The sequence below is a fragment of the Cupressus sempervirens genome, chromosome 9 (genome assembly GCF_028749045.1).
Source record: "Cupressus sempervirens isolate cs-2001-9-10 chromosome 9, ASM2874904v1, whole genome shotgun sequence".
Taxonomy (NCBI): domain Eukaryota; kingdom Viridiplantae; phylum Streptophyta; class Pinopsida; order Cupressales; family Cupressaceae; genus Cupressus; species Cupressus sempervirens.
The window spans coordinates 467,988,566-467,999,664 of NC_143126.1; positions in this window are offsets into that span (position 1 = coordinate 467,988,566).

Consider the following 11,099-nt stretch of genomic DNA (forward strand, 5'->3'; position numbering starts at 1 on the left):
TAATTAGAAGTAAATACTCCATTTAATTAAATAATTTCGTTTAATTATTTTAAAACTATTTTTGAAACTAGTCAACTCAAGTCAACCGTGGTTAAATCTGGTCAACTTTTGGTCAAACTTGATCTTTACGTATGTGAATATGAGCAAATGAGAGTATGAATTTTAGAAACAATTTGATGCAATTTCTCATTCAACTTTTCAAAATGAAGACATGAGGGTCTCTTAAGTAGACTTTCCTGGAATTCATCAACTGTTGAGATCGATTTCAATCAGCGGTCAGGATTAAAGGTGAAGTTCAATCATAAAGTGAGATTTCCAAATTAAAGGGAGTTAACAGATTTAATTTGAGTAAAATAAGGAGTTAAATGATTCAATTTGAGTAGAAAAAGGATTTAACCGATTTAACTCATTTTTTATCAATACTGAACTGGAAATTTCCCTTTTTGAACTGAAGATAGATTTTGTTTAGATATTTAATTTAATAAAATGAAATATGCTCTCTTAATTACTTTTTCTATTTAATTAAATAATCTTTAATTAATTAGAGACACTTTTCTTATCTAATTAAATAACTTCATTTAATTAATTAGGAATGACTTCTCATTTAATTAAATAACTTTGTTTAATTAATTAGAAGTAAATACTCCGTTTAATTAAATAATTTTATTTAATTATTTCAAAATTATTTTTGAAACAAGTCAACTCAAGTCAACCATGGTTAAATTTGGTCAACTTTTGGTCAGACTTGATCTTTGCGTATGTGAATATGAGCAAATGTGAGTATGAATTCTAACAAAAATTCGATGCAAATTCTCATTCAACCTTTCAAAATGAAGAGATGAGGGTCTCTTAAATAGACTTTTCTGGAATTCATCAACGGTTGAAATCGATTTCAATCAACAGTCAGGATTAAAGGTGAAGTTCAGTCATAAAAGGACATTTCCAAATTAAAGGGAGTTAATTGATTTAATTTGAGTAAAATAAGGAGTTAACTGATTCAATTTGAGTAAAAAAAAGAGATAACTAATTTAACTCATTTTTTATCAATAGTGAACTAGAGATTTCCCTTTTTGAACTGAAGAGAGATTTTGTTGAGATATTTAATTTAATAGAATGAGATATGCTTTCATAATTACTTTTTATATTTAATTTAATAATCTTTTATTAATTAGAGGCAATTTTCTTATTTAATTAAATAACTTCATTTAATTAATTAGGAATGACTTTTCATTTAATTAAATAACTTTGTTTAATTAATTAGAAGTAAGTACTCCATTTAATTAAATAATTTCATTTAATTATTTCAAAATTCTTTCCGAAACTAGTCAACCGTGGTTAAATCTGGTCAACTTTTGGTCAAACTTGATATTTGCATATGTGAATATGACCAAATGTGATTATAAATTTCAACAACAATTCAATGCAAATTTTCATTCAACCGTTCAAAATGAAGAGATGAGGGTCTCTTAAATAGACTTTCCAGGAATTCATCAACGGTTGCGATCAATTTCAATCAATGATCAGGATTAAATATGAAGTTCAGTCATAAAGGGAGATTTCCAAATTAAAGGGAGTTAACAGATTTAATTTGAGTAAAATAAGGAGTTAACTGATTCAATTTGAGTATAAAAAGGAGATAACTAATTTAACTAATTTTTGATCAATACTAAACTGAAAATTTCCATTTTTGAACTAAAGAGAGATTTTGTTGAGATATTTAATTTAATAAAATGAGATATGCTCTCATAATTACTTTTTCTATTTAATTAAATAATCTTTTATTAATTAGAGGCACTTTTCTTATTTAATTAAATAACTTTATTTAATTAATTAGGAATAGCTTCTTATTTAATTAAATGACTTTGTTTAATTAATTAGAAGTAAGTACTCCATTTAATTAAATAATTTCATTTAATTCTTTCAAAATTCTTTCCGAAACTAGTCAACCGTGGTTAAATCTGGTCAACTTTTAATCAAACTTGATAATTGTGTATGTGAATATGAGCAAATGTGAGTATGAATTCCAGCAACAATTCAATGTAAATTCTCATTCAACCTTTCAAAATGAAGAGATGAGGGTCTCTTAAATAGACTTTCCGTGAATTCATCAACGGTTGAGATCGATTTCAATCAACGGTCAGGATTAAAGGTGAAGTTCAGTCATAAAGGGAGATTTCCAAATTAAAGGGAGTTAACAGATTTAATTTGAGTAAAATAAGGAGTTAACTGATTCAAGTTGAGTACAAAAAGGAGTTAACTGATTTAACTCATTTTTTATCAATAGTGAACTGAAAATTTCTCTTTTTAAAATGAAGAGAGATTTTGTTCAGATATTTAATTTAATAAAATTAGATATGCTCTCATAATTACTTTTTCTATTTAATTAAATAATCTTTAATTAGTTAGAGACACTTTTCTTATTTAATTAAATAGGTTTATTTAATTCATTAGGAATGGCTTCTCATTTAATTAAATAACTTTGTTTAATTAATTATAAGCAACTACTCCATTTAATTAAATAATTTCATTTAATTATTTCAAAAAAAAATTCGAAACTAGTCAACTCAAGTCAACCATGGTTAAATTTGGTCAACTTTTGGTCAAACTTAATCTTTGCATATGTGAATATGAGCAAATGTGAATATGAATTCCAACAAATTTTCGATGCAAATTCTCATTCAACCTTTCAAAATGAAGAGATGAGGGTCTCTTAAATAGACTTTCTTGGAATTCATCAACGGTCGAGATCAATTTCAATCAACAGTCAGGATTAAAGTTGAAGTTTAGTCATAAAGGGAGATTTTCAAATTAAAAGGAGTTAACAGATTTAATTTGAGTAAAATAAGGAGTTAATTGATTCAATTTGAGTAGAAAAAGGTGTTAACTGATTTAACTCATTTTTTATCAATAGTGAACTAGAAATTTCCTTTTTTAAACTGAAGAGAGATTTTGTTGAGATATTTAATTTAATAAAATGAGATATGCTCTCATAATTACTTTTTCTATTTAATTAAATAATCTTTAATTAATTAGAGACACTTTTCTTATTTAATTAAATAACTTCATTTAATTAATTAGGAATGGCTTCTCATTTAATTAAATAACTTTGTTTAATTAATTAGAATCAACTACTCCATTTAATTAAATAATTTTGTTTAATTATTTCAAAATTCTTTTCGAAACTAGTCAACTCCAGTCAACCGTGGTTAAATCTAGTGAAATTTTGATCAAACTCAATCTTTCTGTATGTGAATATGAGAAAATGTGAGTATGAATTCCAGCAACAATTCGATGCAGATTCTCACTCAACCTTTCAAAATGAAGAGATGTGGGTCTCTTAAATAGATTTTTTTGGAATTTATCAACGGTTGAGATCGATTTCAATCAACGGTCAGGATTAAAGGTGAAGTTCAGTCATAAAGGGAGATTTCCTAATTAAAGGAAGTTAACAAATTTAATTTGAGTGAAATAAGGAGTTAATAGATTCAATTTGAGTAGAAAAAGGAGTTAACTGATTTAACTCATTTTTGATTAATAGTGAACTAAAAATTTCTCTTTTTGAACAGAAGAGAGATTTTTTTGAGATATTTAAGTTAATAAAATGAGATATGCTCTCATAATTACTTTTTCTATTTAATTAAATAATTTTTAATTAATGAAAGACAATTTTCTTATTTAATTAAATAACTTCATTTAATTAATTAGGAATGGCTTCTCATTTAATTAAATAACTTTTTTTAATTAATTAGAAGCAACTACTCCATTTAATTAAATAATTTCGTTTAATTATTTCAAAATTCTTTTTGAAACTAGTCAACTGCAGTCAACCGTGGTTAAATTTGGTCAAACTCGATCTTTTCGTATGAGAATATGAGCAAATGTGAGTATGAATTCCAGCAACAATTCTATGCAAATTCTCATTCAACCTTTCAAAATGAAGAGATGAGGGTCTCTTAAATAGACTTTGCTGGAATTCATCAATGGTTGAGATCGATTTCAATCAACGGTCAGGTTTAAAGGTGAAGTTCAGTCATAAAGGGAGATTTTCAAATTAAACGGAGTTAACAGATTTAATTTGAGTAAAATAAGGAGTTAACTGATTCAATTTGAGTAGAAAAAGGAGTTAACTAATTTAACTCATTTTTTATCAATAGTGAAGTGGAAATTTTCCTTTTTGTACTGAAGAGAGATTTTGTTGAGATATTTAATTTAATAGAATGTGATATGCTCTCATAATTACTTTTTCTATTTAGTTAAATAATCTTTAATTAATTAGAGACACTTTTCTTATTTAATTAAATAACTTCATTTAATTAATTAGGAATGCCTTCTCATTTAATTAAATAATTTTGTTTAATTATTTCAAAATTCTTTTCGAAACTAGTCAACTCAACTCAACCATTGTTAAATCTGGTATACTTTTGGTCTAACTTGATCTTTACGTTTTTGAATATAAGCTAATATGAGTATGAATTCTAGCAATAATTCGATGCAAATTCTCATTCAACATTTGAAAATGAAGAGATGAGGGTCTCTTAAGTAGACTTTCCTGGAATTCATCAACAGTTGAGATCGATTTTAATCAACGGTCAGGATTAAAGGTGAAGTATAGTCATAAAGTGAGATTTTCAAATTAAAGGGTGTCAACAGATTTAATTTGAGTAAAATAAGGAGTTAACTGATTCAATTTGAGTAGAAAAAGGAGTTAACTGATTTAACTCATTTTTTATCAATAGTGAATTGGAAATTTCCATTTTTGAAAAGAAGAGAGATTTTGTTGAGATATTTAATTTAATAAAATGAAATATGCTCTCATATTTACTTTTTCTTTTTAATTAAATAATCTTTAATTAATTAGAGACACTTTTCTTATCTAATTAAATAACTTCATTTAATTAATTAGGAATGGCTTCTCATTTAATTAAATAACTTTGTTTAATTAATTAGAAGTAAATACTCCATTTAATAAAATAATTTCATTTAATTATTTCAAAATTCTTTTCGAAACAAGTCAACTCATGTCAATCGTGGTTAAATTTGGTCAACTTTTGGTCAGACTTGATCTTTGCATATGTGAATATGAGCAAATGTGAGTATGAATTCCAACAACAACTCGATGAAAATTCTCATTCAACCTTTCAAAATAAAGAAATGAGGGTCTCTTAAATAGACTTTTCTAGAATTCATCAACAGTTGAGATCGATTTGAATCAACAGTCAGGATTAAAGGTGAAGTTCAGTTATAAAGGGACATTTCCAAATTAAAGGGAGTTAACAGATTTAATTTTAGTAAAATAAGGAGTTAACTAATTCAATTTGAGTAGAAAAAAGAGATAACTAATTTAACTCATTTTTGATCAATAGTGAACTAGAAATTTCCCTTTTTGAACTGAAGAGAAATTTTGTTGAGATATTTAATTTAATAGAATGAGATATGCTCTCATAATTACTTTTTATATTTAATTAAATAATCTTTTATTAATTAGAGGCACTTTTCTTATTTAATTAAATAACTTCATTTAATTAAATGCATTGGGGATGGAGTCTCTGAGAAGCGTTTGCTACCGGCTGGGCTAGGGTTTTTCCCCTAGACTATTCTTGGTGTTTGATCTTTACTATTTTTCTGTTCTGTTTGGATTGTTAGCTATTGGACATAATTTGCGTTGGTGTTTTTTGAGATCTTCTACAGTCAATTTTGGATTGGGGGTTTTATTTTTTGCATGGCAGGGCCTGGGATTTCTTCTCCGTCGGTGAGAACAGATGGTTCTTCTCCAACTATGCATGCAATGCGATCTGAATCATTTTATTCAGGGGAGAGCTCCAAGCTGAAAAATGTTAATGGTTGTCTTCCGCATAGCCATGATCACCCTATTCTGGTTATTCCTCCAACGGCTGTAATGGAGGACATTGTTTATTGGACCAAGCATGCTTTGATATGCAAATTTCTTGGAATCCAGATTTCCCTATTGGCTCTTGAGGCATGGATTCACCGCTCTTGGTAGGTGGAAGGCGATATGGAGATTATGTTGGCAGGGAATAGTTATTTTTTTGTTGTATTCTCTTGCATGTCTGATCGTGATCGTGTTTTTGAAGGAGGCTCTTATTTTTACAACAATGTGGGGTTATTTGTCAAACCTTGGCATTCAGGTTTTAATTTTGCTGAAGATCTCCCTTCAACAGTGCCAGTTTGGATTCGCTTGCCTCGTCTTCCCTTGGAATTTTGGCATGAAGACATCCTTCAACAAATTGCTACTTTGTTGGGGAAGCCAGCTGCGATCACACATCAAACCCTCAATAAAAAGGTTATTTCTTTTGCTAGAATTTGTGTTGAAATTAATTTGAATAACCCATTACCAGATTCTTTGGAAATTTGTCTGGGGGATTCTTCTTGGGTGCAGCAGTTAGATTATGAATCCCTCCCTTTTCGTTGCCGGATTTGTCATGAGTATGGTCATTTACTGCGGCAGTGCCCCCGTAACTCGAGTTTCAAAGGAGTGGATCGATCTACAGTTGGAAATGTTGGTGGTTTGGTAGATACTATAGGGAAAGGACAATCTCAAATGGTTAATACTACCAAGGGGATGAATCCACAAGATGCTACAGGTAAGGGTAAGGCTCCAATGCAGGATAAGGATGGATTTACCCCTGTTCGTCCTCGAGCTAAGGGACGTGGTCAAAAGAGGCCTTTGAAAGAAAGATTATCTGATTCAGGTTTTAACCGTTTTGAGGTGCTGGATAGTATGGTTCTAGAGGAAGGTATTCCTCCTCCTATCTCTTCTGATCCAGCTTGCCCAGATGAGAGATCTATTCCTAATGATGCTTGTGGGGCATCTCAAGTTGTAGTATATCAGAATTGTGAGCTTCCTGTAGCTCCTGTGATAGTGGCTCTGGTGACTCCTGTAGTGTTGGAAGATGATGATGTTGTTTTGGCTGACTTGGTTAAGGATGTGCTACCATTAGGTAAGGGCAAGGGATCTCCTCTCCCCTTGGGGTTGCTGCCTCGACCCTTTAAGCGGGCTTCTTCTTCTCCCCCTCTAAGGAGTGGGCGCAAAATAGACCAAAAGAAGATTAAACTCACAGGAGATATATTGATTGAGTCTGGTTCAGTGAAACCTTTGGATTCTCATTTTCTCAAATCTACCCAATGATGATTATTCTCTCATAGAATGTAAGGGGGTTGAATAGCATCCCTAGACAAAAGGCTATTCATAACTTGGTGGTTGATCATAGTACTGATGTTTTTTGTATCCAAGAGACTAAGCTCTCTGTGGAGTCTATGGTCCAACATGCCTCTAGTATTTGGTCTCGTGGCCAATGCCAGTGTGTTGGCGCAACAGGCAGTGCTGGTGGTTTAGTTATATTTTGGGATCCTCAAAAAATTTCTCCTCTTGGCTGGATGTCTTCTCGCTCAGCTCTCTCTATGGTAGCTTCTGCTCTAGACTCAGGAGAGGTAATCATGGTTACTAATGTGTATGCACCTGTTGATCTTGTGGGAAAGGAGGAACTTTGGGAACATATTCAATATGTTAGAAATTGTCATCCTTATCATCCTTGGGTGTTAGCAGGGGACTTCAATTCAATTTTAAGTCTGGAAGAGAAGTATGGTGGTTTGGCTAGATTGGGGCCTTCTTCTGCTCTTCTTCAGAAACACATATCTCTTTTGCATCTCTCTGATGTTAAGCCTACTAATGGCCTCTATACCTGGAATAATCGCAGGACTGGTGTTGCTGCTATCTCAGAACGCCTAGATAGATTTCTTGTTTCTTGCTTCTGGCTTAGTGGCACCCTTACTATCTCTTCAGAAATCCTTGATTGGAGGGGTTCAGATCATTGGCCAATCAAATTTTTTGCTATAGGGGCTTATGTTCCAAAGCATCATCCTTTTAAGTTCCAGTTGATGTGGCTTCGTGACTCCTCTCTTCATGATTTTGTTTTTTGTTGGTGGAAAGATGGCGCCCCTGCATATGGTACTGCAATGTTCTCATTTTCTAAAAGGCTTCAATATGTTAAAAGGCAGCTCAAGATATGGAATAGGGAATGCTTTGGGAATCTTCACTTTATGAAGAGGCTTGCTCAAGAAAATCTTGATGTCATCGCAAGGGAGATTAGAGATCGAGGTTTCTCGGAGGATCTTGGCCAGGCTGAATCCCTTGCTTCTAGAGCTCTAGAAGAATGGGAACTTCGAGAGGAAATTTTTTGGAAGCAAAAGGCTCGAGTTGATTGGCTCTAGGAAGGTGATCGAAACACTGCCTTTTTCCATAAAATAGTGCAATCTCGCCAGAATTAGAGCACTATCTCTTCTTTGGTTAATTCTCAAGGTATCCAACTGAATTCCTTGCCAGCTTTGTCCAGGAGGCTATTTTTTACTTCTCTACCCTCTTCTCTGAGGACTCTCCTCCTGCTGATAATGAAGAAAATATTATTTTTTCCTGTATTCCTTCCCTTATCACTCAGGAAATGAATGATTATCTCATGCGTCCTATCTCTTTGGAAGAGCTGGAGGCGGTGGTCTTTGGCATGCCTAAGGGGAAGGCTCCTAGTCCTGATGGTTTTCCAGTTGAATTCTTTCAAAAATTTTGGGACATCATTAATCATGATTTGTTGGAGGTGGTTAAAGAATCCTATGCTAGCAAGCAGATGCTTCGAGCTTTGAACTCTACATTCTTGACTCTTATTCCTAAGAAAGAGGGTGCTAATCAATTAGAGTTTTTTAGACCAATTGCCTTATGTAATGTGGTCTACAAAGTTATTACTAAGCTGATTGCTGAGAGACTAAAACGGTGGCTTCCCATTATTATCTCAGAAGAACAAGGTGGTTTTGTTGCTGGAAGACAAATTTTGGATGGGGTGGTTATTGCTATTGAGGCTATTCACTCTATGGCTACTTCAAGGGAGAGAGCCATGTTTGTTAAGCTGGATATGGCTAAGGCCTATGATAGAGTTAAATGGAGCTTCCTAAGGAGTATTCTTCTTTCTTTTGGATTTAGCTCTGACTGGGTGAGTTGGATTATGAGTTGCATTACTTTTACCTCTTTTTCTATTCTTATCAATGGTCAACCTTCACAACTATTTGGTGCTTCTAGAGGCCTCCGCCAGGGTGACCCTCTCTCCCCATATCTATTCATCATCATGGCTGAAGGCTTGGGCAGATTCATTAAGCATCAGGTGTCCCAGAATTCTATTCAAGGCTGGCGGTGGGGTAATGGCTTACCTTCTCTTTCCCATCTTCAATTTGTTGATGATTCTGCTCTTGCTGATCTTGCTAGGATCAAGGAAGCTGAAGCCTTTCGACATGCTTTGGACGTTTATTTGGCAGCTTCAGGCTAGAAAGTTAATGACCACAAATCTTTCATTTACTTTTTTAACACTCCTGATTCTATTCAGCACAGGATTTTTGGTAGCCTACGGTTTCAGATAGGTTCACTTCCTTTGACTTATCTTGGCATTCCTATTGCTGTTTCTAGGCAGCCACGTCTCTTATGGAAAAATTTGATTACCAAGCTTCAGGATAAGGTAAATCATTGGACTCGTAGATGGCTTTCTACTGCTGCCTGAGTTACTCTTCTTCAAGCTGTTATCCAAGCTCTTCCTACTTATAGAAGCATGGTTCATGCTGCACCTATTTACTTTCTCAAGGAGTTTGATGCTCTTTCTCGACAATTCCTTTGGAGTGATAATTTGTGTAGTACTAAATGGAGCTTGGTTAATTGGGCAACTATTTGTAGGCCTAAAAAGGAGGGTGGTCTTGGTCTTCGTTCTGCTCTATTGAGTAGACAAGCTTTGGCTTCTAAACTTTATTGGCGATGGTGCTCTGGACAGCATCAACTTTGGGCTCGTATTATCACTCATAAATATTTTCATGGTGCTGATCCTTGCTCTATTTCTGCACTTCCTCTTGAAGGTCGTGGCTCAATGGTTTGGCATACTTTGAAGACACGTGCGATGTTGGTGAAGAGGGGTCTGTTCTGGATATGTAACGAAGGTTCTCAAGCTTTGTTTTGGGCTGATGCTTGGGATGGATTCCCTTCCATTTTATCCATATACCCTCATCTTTGGCCTCTTTTTGACTCTTTTCTTGCCGCTAGATGGGATAAAGTGGCTCATTACAAGACTCCTTATCAATTGGGACCTGTTGTTGGTTATAGATGGAAGCATTCCTCTGATTGGCCTCCTGGAGGTATAGACATGGATCGTCAAGAGCTTTCTCAAATTTTGGCCTCTAGAGAGTGTTCCTCTTTGCTTGGTCCAGATGTATTGGGTTGGGGCGGTACCTTGTCTGGTAAATATCATGTCTCTGCTAGGTATCAGGAGATAACTAGACAATTATTTGGGGATGCTGAGGTCCTTTGGTCGAAGCAAGTGTAGAATAAAGTTTCTTAGTCCAAGTGCAATTTTTTCATGTGGCTAGTGGCTCACAATCGTTGTCTTACTGGGATAATCTTTGTAAACATGGATTTCAGGGCCCCTCTTATTGTGTTTTGTGTGGTAATGGAGAGGAGTCTGTCTCCCATCTGTTCTTCCATTGCTCCTATTCTACTCAGATATGGCACCTTTGGTGGAGTGCTTGGGGTTGCTCTTGTCGGCATGCTTCCTCTTTGCCTGAGTTCTGGGCTCACTTGGGTAGTGCTCCCTCCAAGTCTTCTTCTCTCCATGCTGCTTGGATTGTTGGCCCATCTTTCATGCTTTGGCATATCTAGTTGGAGAGGAATCGTTGCATATTCCAAGATGTTCGGCTTGGTGTTTTGCATCTTTGGTGGAAAATATCACATTCTCTCCAGGAAACTATTCTTGTGAAGTGTGAGCTTGATGGGGGTATGGATCTGGTTGATCTTGCTATTTGTAATCACCTCAATTTTCATCTGCAGGATGGAGTTGCGGCCCATAGGTTTCCTTCTATGTCCAGGTAGCTTCACCATCAGAGGAAGGGTCGGGTTAACCAGGATGGGCACTGGACTCCTCCTCCATGTGGAGTTCTAAAAATTAACACTGATGGTTCTTCTCGTGGGAATCCTGGTCCAGCTGGTATTGGCGGAGTGGCTCGTTGTAGTTCTGGGAATGTTAAATTTTTCTTCTCAATTCATAAGGGTGATTATACTAACA